This window comes from Petaurus breviceps, unplaced genomic scaffold (genome assembly GCF_028583685.1).
Source record: "Petaurus breviceps papuanus isolate PSGF00001 unplaced genomic scaffold, PetGlider_PUasm1.0 178, whole genome shotgun sequence".
Taxonomy (NCBI): domain Eukaryota; kingdom Metazoa; phylum Chordata; class Mammalia; order Diprotodontia; family Petauridae; genus Petaurus; species Petaurus breviceps.
The window spans coordinates 10,276,701-10,289,438 of NW_027185777.1; the positions used below are offsets into that span (position 1 = coordinate 10,276,701).

The 12,738-nt window shown below is 36.8% G+C and overlaps 1 pseudogene; it reads left to right on the forward strand.

Moving 5' to 3' along the window:
• The first annotated feature begins 5,140 nt into the window (after positions 1–5,140).
• Positions 5,141–12,738, forward strand: part of LOC138159763 (transmembrane protein 126A-like) — a 100,368-nt pseudogene continuing 92,770 nt past the window's right edge.

Here is a 12,738-nt window from a genome sequence, read left to right on the forward strand (position 1 = left end):
AAGATTTTTGTTCTTATTTGTCTCAATTTATTATTTTATATGATTTTCTTTTGTTGATGTTAAATCCTTTAGGCTTTCTAAGTCTAATTTTATATCATCTGAAAAAGCAAGTGTTTTAAAGTCTTCTGTGCCTATGATAATTGCCTTTAATATTTTTATACTTAGTGGGATATGATGACTAAATCCAAATATTCAGTATTACCTGCGTGAGATGGACTGGGCTTGTTCTCTTTGATCCCTGAGGGCAGAACCAGAAGGGATGGATGGATGGGAAATGCAGAAGCAGAGTTAGATTTGATGTATAGAGGCAGGTAGGTGGCACAACAGTCCACAGCATGCTGGGCCTGGGCTGCAGAAGACCTGAATTCAAATATGGCCCCAGACACTTAATAGCCCTGTAACCCTGGGCAAATCACTTAATCTCTGCCTTACTTTCCTCAACTATTAAATGAAGATGATAGTAACACCTACCTACTTCCCAGGTTTATTATGATGGTCAAATGAGATAATATTGTGACCCTTAGTAGGGCCCTTAATAAATCCTACACCCCCACCCCCTAGTTAAAGCTATTAAAAAGTAGAATAGATTACTTTGGAAGGTAGGTAATGGGTTTCACCTTCATTAGTGGTCTTCAAGCAAAGCTTGATGACACTTGTAAGCTATTTTGTAGGAGTTTGGTTGAGGTGGCCATGTGGCCTTTCAGGTCCATTCCAATGTGGAGATTCTGTGATTTTTTCCCCCCTTTTATTACTTTAGCGAGCTAGCACTTCTAAAATTATGCAAAAAAGTTATGCTATGTGGCAGGAAGTGGTGAGAGTGGGCAACACTGCTTCAGCAGTGTTACTGGTTACTAGTCTTACTGGGGAAGGTTATGGTGTTTATTACATACAATGCTTGCTTTTGGTTTTAAGTATTTTTTTTATCATATTAAGAAAAAATCCTTCTATTCCTATACATGTTGACCTTAAAAAAACACAAGCCAATATGAATGAACAATCTTTGTAATAAAAGCCTTTTCTATACCCATTGACATAATATTTTCATGTCACTAACAATACTATTTGCTCTGGCAATATTTAACTAAGATAATTGACCACTTATATGACATGATTTAAAGTTGAAAAACATACATTACCTCATTTGATTCTTACGAAAAAATAATCTAAAACAACTAAAATTTAACCTTTTTTTTTTTTTGCCTTTTGGAGGGCAATTGGGGTTAAGCAACTTGCCCAACGTTACATGGCTAGTTTTTTTTTGTATGGGTGTTAAGTGTCTGAGACCAGAACTGAACTCGGGTTCTCCTGACTCTGGGGCCGGTGCTTTACTCACTGCACCACCTAGCTGCCCCTAAATTTAACCTATTTAAACAAGTTATTGGGGATGAAGAATGAAGTTTGGAGAGAAGAACATGGACACTGATTACAATGTTTTTATAAAGAAGATTAGCCAACATAAGTCAATTGCCACATCACAGAGACCAAAAGAGTAAAAAAAGAACCTTAGCAAGAACTTGACAATTTGCCAGGCAGAAACATAGAACAACCAGGGGCAACAAAAATTTCATCTGTAAAATTTTATGAAGAAGGATGGTAGAAAATGATGAACAGTACCCACTCATCTCACAGAAGAAATGTAGGCTAAAACAAGTACAGTGAGGGACATCTGAGCAAAAACTATGCTGAGGAACATCCAAGAATGAAACTGCAGACAACAAAACAGATGAAAAATGGAGATCTAAAATTTTTTTTATACCAAATACTTCATCAGATTAAGTGTAACTGTCACCCTTGAATGCCAACATCTCAGCTTTCAATGTGTTTATAGAGGAGGTAGAAATAGCACTAGAGAGAGGCAAGACAAGAAATGCAGCAAGATTAAATCAAATGTACAAACTGGAAATTTGTGCTGGAGATACAAAGACGGATTGATTCACGGGATATCTGAAGGAGGGGCAACTATTAAAGATGTAGATAAAACCCCCCCAAAACAAACCTTAAGCTTCATTAATGCCCCTACTCCACTTTCCCACCTATTTAAAATTTTTATGAGAATGATATACCCACACATTCAGGACATTGCTGATGAAAATGTTATTTGTGAGAAAAAGTCAGGCAGTGTTCCAGCTGTATTTCACAGACTTTATCATCACAAATTGACTAAAAGATGTGAAAATATAAGATATCCCTGTTCTTGATTAAAAAGGAATTTGATTTGGTAGGGCAAAATGCTCTGTCAAAGGCATTTTTTTATTAACACTGTCTCCCCTGCAACTAACAAAATTAGGCAGGATTCCTTAAAACATAGAAAAAGAGAGAGAATGTTGCTTGATGAACCAGTGATCATTAAAATCATGGGAAGCATATAATGAGTTGAGTATTGACCACTCCCATGACAAAGATCTAGCACCCCATGCAGGTTGAAGTAGAATTACCTAGAGAGTGAGATTCTTCTTGTGTCTCAGTTTGTGAATGATATTGTGTTGGTTTTGTAAAGCCCTGGAATACTACAGAGCCTTCCAGATGAAAGGCCTATAAGCTCTATAATGAGTATATTTATCTTGTTTAGATACTGCAAATGGCCACAAGTGGGACCCAGAGTTAAACAGGAGGAAGGGGTGATGGAGAAAGAGAAAGGGGAGAGTGAGTTGAATTGGATTTGGCAAATTGCAAAGTTACCTGTTTGACCTCAAACTTCTCCCTGAAATACAGGCTCACTTTTTTAATATTCACAATCACATCAGTGGTCTTGTTTGATTATGTGTCATGGAACACTGAGACGTATATTTTGGGTGAGAGACATTGCAAGTTGAACACATGAGGTCAGTAAAAACTTTTTCAGATCTGGTTTACTTTGGTCTATTTTCCTTTCAAATCTTTTTCTAGATGAATAATTGTTTTTTCTGCTTCCTCTTTTCCTTCTACCATTTTGTCCTCCAGTAAAACAATTATCTTTAATTGAAACTACTGTTTATGTGAGTATTCTAAATTATTGTGTTTCATCTTCTTCTTGTCCTAATAGAAGAACTTCAATTTCTTACTTGCTGTTCAGTTGTGTCCACGTCTTCATTATGTCATTGTAATGGGAATGTAAATTTTTAAGATCTTCCCTGCCCCTAGGCTAAAGTGCACCTGGAGCCTGGGGTGGGAGGCTTGTTTTTCAGTAGATACTTCTTGATTGGCCAGTGAGTCAATAAGGTTGTTACATTCTCTGAGCCAGGAGAAGGCTATATAAGCCCTGATGTGTAGCTTTGTTTTGAGGCTCACTGCTAATTCTGTCTGTATACTCTGAAGTTCGGGGTGCTGACCTTTTTCACCTGAACTAGGTAAACTATACATATTTGACTGATTAAAGTAAGCTTGTTAACCCATTTTGAGTTGCTTTCCTTTATCAAAGCAGATTCAAGAACCTGTGTTGGCAGCGACCCTAGGGACACTGAGGTGCTTGCTGCTACAGTCATTCAAGAGTTTCTTGGCAAAGATGTGAGAGTGGTTTGCCATTTCCTCCTCCAGCTCATTTTATAGATGAGGAAACTGAGGCAAATGGAGTTAAATGACTTTCCCAGGCTCACACAGCTAGGAAGTGTCTGAGGCCAGATTTGAACTCAGGAAGATGAGTCTTCCAGACTCCAGAACCAGCACTTGGTCCACTGCACCAACTACTTGCCTCAATTTCTTCTCTACTTAATAGCAATTTTCCTGATTTCTTTTATTTTCAAAATACCTTCACTGATTTTGATACTCATTTTGTATTGTATTGAGAGAGTTCCAGTTTTCTTTCTGTTGCTACTAGCTGTTTTCTGATGATGCTTCTAGGTCTTCAGCAGACGGAGTGCCAGACTTGGAGTTAGGAAGATCTGATTTCAAATCTTGCCTCTGACACTTAGCAGTATAACCATGGGGAAGTCATCTAACCTCTTGAATTCAGCCTTAGTTTACTTGTCTATAAAACAGAGGTAAGAATAGTACACACTTCCTAGGGTTGTTATGAAGATCAAGTGAAATAACAAGTAAAATACATTGCAAACCATAAAATCCCTTGTAAATGCCATTATTATAGTTATTGATAATATTATTTTCTTTCAATATTTATCCTTTGGCTTTTTTGCTTTATGTGGATTTTAATACACTATTTTCCCCATTATGTTTGAATTTTTTTTGGTGATTGCCTTTGAGTTTAAGAAAATTATCTTGAGGATTTATGGTGCTCTTGTTTCTTTTTGCTGTTTCTATTTTTTTTTTAGGGGATTTTGGAGAGGCAGATCTCTAGAGATCTCTGCCTTCTTCCTCTAGTAAACTCAAGTTACTTCAGTTTTATATGAATAAAATACACCTATTTTGAAGTGCTTACATTAAGAATCTTTGTTTTAAAAAAGAGAAAGAAAAGAAAAAAGAGGGCAGCTAGGGGGCGCAGTGGATACAGCACCAGCCTTGAAGTCTGGAGGAACTGAGTTCAAATATGATCTCAGATACTTACTAGATATGGGAGCCTGGGCAAGTCACTTAACCCTGGTTGCAAGGGGGTGTCTGTGGGGGGAGGAACATTTTTGTTTCAATGAATATGCCTTGCTTTTAACTGAGAAATTATGAACCATTGTGGTATTGGCTCAATGCCTAATCCTATGGTACAAGAAAGGATAAAGGGAAGTGGAAAGACAAAAGATGGAATTGGAGAGGAATGGACCCTTTTAAAGAAGACTAATAATTTTTTTCATCTGGCGAGGATATTAATGGTTTTTACAAAAATAAGAAACTAAAATTCTCTTATCCAAGGCCAGTATTAGGAACATATTTTAGTTTATCTTCTTTATATCTAACTTCCTTCTGCCAATAAATTGTGGTAGATGGAAGACCTTGTTAGATTTGGGCCTATTGAGATTTTGGCTCTTGGATGCTATTTAGTGTTCTGATAAAAAATAATTTATTGACTAGTGTTCCTAGCTGTAAAGATTAAATAGTTAAGTACTTTGTTCACCATATGATCTGGCCAGCTGGAAGGGATAGAATTTTTAAATATTCAAATATAAAAGATGCTATTTAAAAGTGACTCTAGAGATTTTTCTTGGTATAATTTATTGAAATACAAAACCAGCATTTTAATAGATATATGGCTAAAGCCTGAACATACAAGTCATGGTAACACATGTCTTTAATTCCTATTCCTAGCGGGGCTGAGGCTGGTGGATGGTTTGAGCTCAGGTGTTCTGAGCTGCATGGGGAATCCCATGTCTACTCTAGGTCAAGCACCAATATGGTAAGCCTGAAGGGAATCTATCAATCCGCAAATATATTAAGTGCCTCAAGTGTGCAAGTTGTTGTTCCGACAGCTAGGGATAGTAAAAGAGGAAAAAACAGGCTGCCTAGGAAATAAGATTGTCTGCTTTGGGATCCAGCCCATGGAGTGGCCCCTGAACTTCCAGCCAGGTAAGAGGGAGACCTAGTCAACACTAAAGTTCACAGGAAAGTAGATTAATTAGCAAATTCATATATGAAGGTCCCCTTTACTTCATTTGAATCATAGCTAATGATTCTTTGGGGAAGTTATTCTGCTCTCAATAGAGCTAATACAACTGTTTGCATTTTATTCTCTTTGCGTTGCATAGCAGAGATTCAAGATCAGTCCACATTTTCCTGTACAGATACCTCGACTTAAGCTATCAAATGATTTTTATTCACTATGGGGGTGTGAATAGAGCTCTGACTCATGATCTGCCAGCCGTGCCTGCATATTCTCTAGGGTTTGATTTTTTGCCATAATATATACATATTTGGGAGACAGAGACAATTATATGATTAACGAGAAACGATCTTTGTAGCAGTTCAGCATAGTTTTCTCTTTGCTATGTCCTGCCTGCTGTTTTCTCCATTTGAAGATGTAATTAATATGGCCAAAGTGTAGCTATATCAATAGAACTATTTCCCCCCCACACAGATCATTGCTCTGAATAAAAATCAGGGAATTGTTAAAATACAATTAAACTGAAACCTTTTAAGCTGCCTACTGATATTTAAAAACTTTGACACTTTAGTCAAAACATGACCAAATTAATATAATATGTATATTTTGCTACAAAGGAATCAAGCAATAAAACCCTTGAAGAAGCCATTAGTTGGAGGTAATTGACTGAATCAAAAAGTTAAATGTTCCAAGGATCAACAAAGAATACATTCAGCTGACAAGGTCAGCCACAAGTGTCCTGCTATTTTGAGTTGAATTCCAAAGTACTTTCATAAGATGCTAATAATTTGAATTTAAATGTCTATAAGATCATGATTTGGCAGTATTTTTCTTGGGTGAGGGTAGGACAGGGAAATTGTGATCCTTAATGAAGGCTTATTGTAAAAATCTTTGTTTCCAAGACTGGAAACCCCTTATACCCATTTATCTGGGGCACATGGTCACAATATTTTCCCATTTCTCAGTTCCCTTCTTGGTCATCTCATTAATAAATCACAAATGGAACCACTCTGGGCCAATTACTCAACCAGTTTTCCTTTCTTTTTAATTTAAAAAGATATATTTACAAATATTTATTATCTTTCTCTCTTCTATTGTACTTCCTCCTCAATTGAACAATTAAGAAAAAAAAACCTTTTAGCAAAATAAATTCCTATATTGGCCATGTCAAAAAATTCATGTCTTCTTGATTTTCAATCTATCATCTCTCTAGCAGGAGGTGGGTGGCATGATTTTGGACTTATACTTTATGATTTCATTAATCCTAATTCTAAAGTCTTTGCAATTATAATGTTGACATTATGTAACTTATTCTCTTAGTTCTCAATTCACTCTATATCAGATTGTAGAGATCTTTTGAGTTTCCTTTGAAGCTGTCCATTTTGTCCTTTTTTGTGGCACAATCACACTTCATTACATTCATAATACCACAATTTGTAGACATTCCCCAATAGGATGCCCACCTAGTTTTTAGTTTTGAGCTATTATGAAAAGAATTATACATATTTTTGTACATATAGGTCCTTTTCCTTTTTCCTTTATCTTTTGGGGGCATAGGTCTAAGGGAGGTATAAATTTGGTCAAAGGGTATGCAGAGTTCAGTGACCTTTTTGGGGCAGAGTTCCAAATTGCTTTCCAGAATGACTGGACCAATAATTCATAGATCACCAAAAATTCAGTAATTTGCCTATTTTCCTGTATTTCCTCTAACATTTGTTATTTTCCCTTTTTGTTATCTTCACCAATCTGATGGGTACAAGGAAGAACCTTGGAGTTTTTTAAATTTTCATTTCTCTAATCATAAATGATTGGGAGCAATTTTTTTATGTGGTTATTGATTGCTTGGATTTCTTCCTTTGAAAAGTGTCTATCTATACCCTTTGACCACTTATTTATTAGGGAATGACTCTCAATCTTTCCATTAATTCCATATATGTTGTAGCTATTATACTTTTATCAGAAGTTTTATCTTGCTACAAAGAATTTTCCCAGTTATCTATTAACCTAATTTTAACTACAAATTTTTTGGTGCAAATATTAAAAAAATTCATGTATTAATATTGTTCATTTTATCTTCTTTTTAAAAAATTTTTTGGTCTTTGTTAATTTGTTTGTTTACTTTTAGTTTACAAGATTCATTTTATTTTCTGTGATCCCTTCCATTCCTTGTTTGGTCATGAACTCATCCCCTATCCAAAGATCTGAAAGTTAGTTTGCTTGTTCCTCTTACAATGTCTGAGTCATGATTCCATTTGAAGTTTATCTTGGTATATATGTGCGATGTTGGTTCATACTCAATTTTTTTCAAACTGCTTCCCAGTTTTCCCTGCAGTTTTTGTCAAATACTCATTTACCTCCATATAAAAATCGTTAATAATACTCAGAATAATTGTTGAGTAAACATGTTGAGTGATATTTTAGAAATCCCATGAGATCTCTTTTTGTATGTACATGTGCAAATTGAAAGAGTTGTAAACTTGTCTTGTATTTCTATAAAAAGCAGAATAAAATTCATTCATTTTAAAAAGATTTATTAAGTATATACTAAAAATTTAGGTTAAGTAAAAAAGAGGATTTCCTGAAACTTCAGGAAAGGGTTATTAAATAAAATAATGCAGTCTTTTGGGGAGGTCTTTAAATTTAGGTTAAAATCCATCTTTCTAGTATGATTGAATTTAGTTTTGTCTGCAGGCAGTAGATGACAGATACCAGATAGCAGGACTTTGATTTATTGAACTTAGGGTTTTTTTTTTTTTTTTAATATTGATTACTATACAAGACAAATGACCGCAGTGGTAAAAAGTCTGCTTCCTTCTAGTGGTAGTGAATTTTGGGTGTGGCCTTGGTCCAGGAATCTTGGTTTCTTTTTAAAAATGTAAATGTAAGGTACTTACTAGGAATTAGTGTGGGTGACCTTTAGCATGGAAATGAATTTTGAGAGGCTGATATTGTAATGTGGGATCTGCATTCACGTTTCATGAAGATGAATTATATCCAGATAGGATGATACTTAGAAGTTTCATGTGTATATTTTGTCTGGGGAAAGAAGTGTGCATTAAGGAAAAGAAAATGTCACTAAGGCACTCCTTTCTCATGTGGAGTGTCCAGGACAGTCATACTAGATCAAACAAAGCACTCACTGGATTCCACATCCATTACCTTTTTTTTTTTTAAAAGGCATATTTTAAAATTTAATTTTATTTAATAATTTTTAAATTTTAGTATTTATTTTTAACGTTCTTAAAAGAAATTTGAGTTCCAAATTCTTTCCCTCCCTCTAGCCCTTCCAACACCAGTTGAGAAGGAAAGCAATATGAAATCAATTATACATCAACTTCCATTTAAAATCAGAGTTCAAGAACTTTCACTGATGGTTTCCTTTTTTTTGTCAGCTAGAGGCAACAATTAGTTCAAAGCAAAGGCATTCAATGGAAAAAAAAAAACGCCATAGTAAGAAGAGTTGCAATGGAACCTTTTCCTCCTATAAAAATAGAGTATAATGTTGCACAGAACATACACCATCTGGTAGGAAAAGAAATCATTCTTTAGATGCACATATGCAAGGAACATGGTCAGGACACAGAAGTGGTTGGGTAACTCACACTTCTGCTGCTTTAGCATGCATCTCATGGTGATGTCATTTTCCTTGCTCTTCCTGGGTCTATTCCTCCTCTCTGGGTGTGATCTCTTTGGGACTGTTTTTTTGCTTATGATGACTACTGATCACGTCTTAGCTGGGTACTGCTTGGTTGGTCTGGTGTTTGCTACTGGGCATAGTAGTCTTTGCTGGGTGTCATCAGTTTTGGGCATTATTTCCTGCTCCTAGGTTCTGGGCTCAGTTCTTCCTTTTGGGTTATTTGCTATCCCTCTCGGCTCCAGTCTGCCAGAGAATTGTGGCTGGTGATTTGGGTGTGGCCTTTGGAAAGTAAAACGTTCCAGTTTTACCGAACAAATCCTTTTATTAAGGAGGGGTTGTCCTCTTTTTATTAAGGGGATTCATTCTGTGAAGTATGGATTCTCAATGGGCCGCACTTGAGGACCTGGAGGTTCCCCACCCTGGCTCTCCTCAGTAAAGGTAGCCTGATAATTCTACAGTCATAGCCACCACATTCAGCTAAACAAAAACCCTTTTGAGTGTTCTCAGACAAAGATTAAATCTTTCAACTTTCATGCCTGAAAGAGATGGCAGGTCTCTGTTATGGAACTCTATCTAATTGGGAGTTAAGACATTTCCATCACCATTTCCTGTTCAGCATGCAAATGAGTGAGCCAAAACAAAAGGTAAGTGAAGGAAGCAGGGTAATTATTATAATATAATAATCTGCCTAGTCCTTATTTTTTCCTTTAGCACACATATTTGTGGCTAGCAAGGCCCAGTAAGCATTGGTATTGTATTTTGGCTAGCAAACAAAAACCAAAAACCTTGCTGTTTCTTTGCATGTAAAGAAAAAGGTGAACTGGGAAGGCAGATTTCAAATCTAGGGTTTTGTAGAATTGTCTAGGCTACTTTAATCCACGCTATAAGAGTTAGAATTAGTGACTAAAGGAATCGATACTGTTGACCAAAGAGGTGATAGAGATGACGTAGGATTCTTTTTGTCAGAGTCACCTTAACTCTAAGGTGGCAATGACTATGTTCTCTGACCACAAAGAAGATCAGAAGTCAAACTGGAAAAACCAGAATCTCCTTCAGAGCATATGGGTGAGGAGAGAGATTGATGTAGCTTAGAAATGGAGGTGAAGGTAGGATGTCAGCAGAAGGAAAGTCAAGTAGTATCCAAGTGTCCTTGTCATTTACTTCAGTGTCCACATAGTCACCTAGATGGCAACTTTGCCTTAACAAACAGGAAATAACTGGTTACTAACGTAGCAGTTATTTCCTGATCAACTGTCTGTAGTCAGCTGTTGGCCGCTTATGATCAAAGTAAAATAACAAATTAGAAGAAAAGATGAAGATAAGATTACACTGAGATTACAGGAACTTCAAGTTGGCCTGCTTAAACAAATTGTTGCCTCTGAAAAACTGGAAATGGGCATAAGTAAAGACACTGAATCTATTATCATTTTTTTTGTTGTTTTTTTTGGAGGGGGAAGGGCAGGGCAATTGGGGTTAAAGTGACTCACCCAAGGTCACACAGCTACTGAGTATTAAGTGTTTGAGGTTGGATTTGAACTCAAGTCCTCCTGACTCCAGGGCCTGTGCTCTATTTACTGCACCACATAGCTGCCCCTCTATCATCATTTCTTAGAAAAGTTTGTGATACTCAATAAAAATTACTGAAAGAGCCCAGAAAGCACCTTAGCGAACAAATGCTTGATCTTCTTGTCAAGTAGGGTGACCCTCCAGCCAATCATAAACTTTGGTTGGGGGTTCAACACATCTGCAAAATATTATGGAAGAAGAGAATGAGAGATTTGGAGGAGAAATGCTACACAGAACAGCAAAAAGTATTTGAAGGGGGAAATGATCCTAGAGATGGCCTTTGAGATCTAGCTAAACCAGGACATCCTGAAAGTGTTTGTGAATTGCATCAGAAGTACAACAAACAGATCTGCTACTGTTTCTAAAGTTACCTGCTTTCCTAAGTGATGATAGTGAAATCACCCTGTTTGATTATCCTAACCCAGCACAGGTTCTTTGCCCCTAGCATCATGGCTAAGAGCCACTCCTGGGGGTGGGAAGGACCCGCTCTGTTCCTCCTTTTCCCTTTTGGAGCAGTATCCTAGGATAATTTGTGAAACTGTTCCCAGGCACCTCATAGGAACACAAGAGAAGGAAGAATGGAAAGAGAAGACGCCATAGTGAACCTACAAAAGACTCTGTGGGACTTCTGGCATGAGTGGGAGGCACATTTCCCAGGCCCTGGGGGAATGAAGAGGTAAACAGCTTTAGCCTGATTTTAGAGCTTGAAGAGAGACTTTGTGTGGAGCTGTAGAAAGTGATTGTGAAATAGTAGAAGATTTAAATAGACCAGAAACACCCTGACCCTCAGAAATGTGAAAACAGAGTGGCACTGAAAGCTTAGGCTCCAGTCAGATTGCTTCATGAGCCAGCTGTCTGAGAACTAGTACCTGGGAAGCAGGCAGCTATGCTAACTTTTTTAGAAGAAATATGAGTATGAGGAATTAAGAGGAATATGGAAAGACTTGTGTGAACTGATAAAGAGTGAAATAAGCAAAGCCAAGAAACATCATAGGGAATAAGCATTTACATAGGACCTACTATGTGTCAGACACTGTGCTAAGTGCTCTTGTGATTTGATAGGTGAGGAAACTCATACCAATGACAGCATTGTAAATGAAAAACACAAACCTATTGTGCTTTCTTTTGTAATGTAGCTAATGTAGAAATATGTCTTACATAACTTCGCATGTATAACTGATATCAAATTGTTTGCCTTCTCAAAGAGAGGGGAGAAGAGAGACGAAGAGAAATTGGAACTCATGATTAAAATAAAAGATTAACAATCTTCTTGCTTGTCATTGGAGAATATTTAATGAAATAAATAAAAAAAGTTTTTAAAAGAAAAAAACATAGAACACATAAGACCTGTAAAAAAAATGAAGAAATAATTATGATGATTAATTTTGCCCATGGAGGAGAGGTGAGAAAATATACCTCTCTCCTTTTGTTGGTAAGGTGGGGGTGGGGGGTGGGATTTGTGGGGGTGAGGAAGACTAGAGATGTGTAAGGCTGCTTAAACTATCTGAGGGGTCTTTTGAGTCTATTGGTTTTGCTTATCTTTTTTCCATTACAAAGGAAAGCCCTTTCTGTGTGTGGTGGAGGCTAGGTGGGTATATGTAGAAATGACTGTGATGTAAGAACAAAAGACTTCAATGAAACTTTAAGAACTTTAACAATATTTTATTTTAAAAAGGAGTCAAATAGTGAGGAGTAGGGAGTAAAAGTTAATGTTAGCAATAGTGGTGTGGACTCAAGACACCTATTGGCCATTAAGGAAAATGGTAGAACACTGATGTGTAACTGCAGTCTAGGAGAGATTCCAGGGAAAGGGCAGCAATTTGCCCGCGCGATGTAGAAAACACAACAAATCCTGATCTTTTCTGCTTCTTGCAGCTCATAGATAGAGTGGTAAGGTAAGTCACTGGAATTGTAAAGATTCCTGGGAAGACAATTATTGGAAGGGGGTACCTCTTGACCTTTTATGAACTTGAATAAAAGTCCTTTCTTCAAATAAGGGTTCTATGTTTAGAAGTTTTGTGAATCTAAGTGTTTGGGAGGAAAAGCTGATGGCTACCCTGGAGCAGTGCTAAAGACA